The sequence below is a fragment of the Arachis duranensis genome, chromosome 9 (genome assembly GCF_000817695.3).
Source record: "Arachis duranensis cultivar V14167 chromosome 9, aradu.V14167.gnm2.J7QH, whole genome shotgun sequence".
Classification (NCBI taxonomy): domain Eukaryota; kingdom Viridiplantae; phylum Streptophyta; class Magnoliopsida; order Fabales; family Fabaceae; genus Arachis; species Arachis duranensis.
This window is the reverse complement of record NC_029780.3, coordinates 62,747,572-62,750,011: the sequence shown is the minus strand read 5'-3', so window position 1 is coordinate 62,750,011 and position 2,440 is coordinate 62,747,572.

Sequence of the window (2,440 nt, the reverse complement as noted above, 5' to 3'; positions counted from 1 at the left end):
GCAGAGGTAAATTACATGGGTGAACCTTATGGAAACACCTATAATTCATCATGGAGAAATCATCCAAATTTCTCATGGAAGGATCAACAAAATGTCTCAACAAGGCTTTAATAATGGTGGAAGAAATAGGCTCAGCAATAGCAAGCCTTATCCATCATCTTCTCAGCAACAGACAGAGAATTCTGAGCAGAGCACCTCTAACTTAGCAAACTTAGTCTCTGATCTTTCTAAGGCCACTTTAAGTTTCATGAGTGAAACAAGGTCCTCCATCAGAAATTTGGAGGCACAAGTGGGCCAGCTGAGTAAGAAAGTCACTGAAACTCCTCCTAGTACTCTCCCAAGCAACACTGAAGAGAATCCAAAAAGAGAGTGCAAGACCATTGACATAATCAACATGGCCGAACCTAGAAAGGAAAGAGAGGACGTGAATCCCAATGAGGAAGACCTCATGGGACGTCTCTCAAGCAAGAAGGAGTTCCCTATTGAGGACCTAAAGGAATCTGAGGCTCATATAGAGACCATAGAGATTCCATTGAACCTCTTTCTGCCATTCATGAGCTCTGAAGACTATCCTTCCTCTGAAGAGGATGAAAATGTAACTGGAAAGCAAGTTGCTCAATATCTAGGAGCCATCATGAAGCTGAATGCCAAATTGTTTGGTAATGAGACTTGGGAAGGTGAACCTCCCTTGCTCATTAATGAACTAGATACATGGATTCAGCAAACCTTACCTCAAAAGAAACAAGATCCTGGCAAATTCTTAATACCCTGTACCATAGGCACCATGACCTTTGAAAAGGCTCTGTGTGACCTGGGGTCAGGCATAAATCTTATGCCACTCTCTGTAATGGAGAAGCTGGGATCATTGAGGTACAGCCTGCCATATTCTCACTACAGATAGCAAACAAGTCAATAAGACAAGCTTATGGATTAGTAGAGGACGTGTTAGTGAAGGTTGAAGGCTTTTACATCCCTGCTGATTTCATAATTTTAGACACTAGGAAGGAAGAGGATGAATGCATCATCCTTGGAAGACCTTTCCTAGCCATAGCAGGAGCTATGATTGATGTTGACAGAGGAGAATTAGTCCTTCAATTGAATGGAGACTACCTTGTGTTTAAAACTCAAGCAAGGCCAAGGCATCAGCGCTCTTTGAGAGAGCGCTAAGTTAACGTTGTTAACTTTATCGTGGGTCTCCTCGTAAAAATGCAAGGAAAAAGGCACCAAAATGATTTGGCAAGGATTCAAACCTGGAGCCTCACTTGCAAGCAAAGGGATGTTGCGCTCACTCCATTCACTGAGCGCTATGGAATGCACCCATGGGCAATATTTGGCACGCAACAAAAGTGCAAGGGAATAAAGCATTGAGTGCTCGGTTAAGTGCATTCACTGAGTGCTACACTGATGCTTGACATGGAAAGGCTTGGCATGCGCAACAATTTGGAGGAAAACAAAGGGGAGTGTTGCACTCTCCTTGTCAACTGAGCACTCCCCTGGAAGCATGCCCCATGCCTCCAACCAATTTGAACCAAAGCCAACCGGACCCAACCTTCTTCAAACCCATTTTTATTCAAGGCCAAATAAAAATCACCTAATTTCATTGAAATTCAAAGCAAGCAATGCCCAATTGACATCACTCAAAGGCACAAGGATCAGTTAGATTAGGATTTTCATTTTGAAATTTAATTTGTTTTCAATTTCATTTTTATTTTCACTTTGTAAAGCCTATATAAGGCATCATTTTTCTTTTTGTAAGGAGGCTGGCTCCACTAGGGAGCAGTAGGAGTAGAGAGCTCTTTCTTTTAGTTTTCCTTTTTGAATTTGAAGAATTGAGATCTATTTTCTCTTTCTATTAGCTCTTACTTCTGGAATTTCTGATTTCTATTTGGTGTTTTGGATTGAGATTGAAGGAATTCTATTTCAATCTTTGATCTGAAATCCATCTTTGTTATTCTTCTGCATAATTCTGAAAATCAAGGATTTGAATCCAACTTTCACTTGCTTCTTCACTTACATTTCTTGTGAAATTTATTTTCTATTTGATCAAGAGAGAATTGAGATCCAGATCTGCTTCTTGAGCTCATTACTTTTCTTGGATCTTCAATTTCTCTTTTAGATTTTACAATTGAGCTAAGTTTCTTCATGTTTTATTTTTCAAGCAATTTTACCTTGCTGTTTAGATATTTTGCAGATTCACTTCATCTTACATTTCTTTGATTCACTGCAATTTATATTTTCTTGCTCAGTTTTGAATCCCAACACTCAATTTCCTTTATTCTTCTTGAAATTTAAATTTCCCGTTGCTTGATCTATTGCTTTCTTTAATTTCCAGCACCCACTCCCCTTTACATTCACTGCAATTTACATTTCTTGTCTTTTAAGTTTCTGCAATTTACATTTCTTGCTCTTTAAGTTTCTGTCCAATTTACTTTCTGCACTT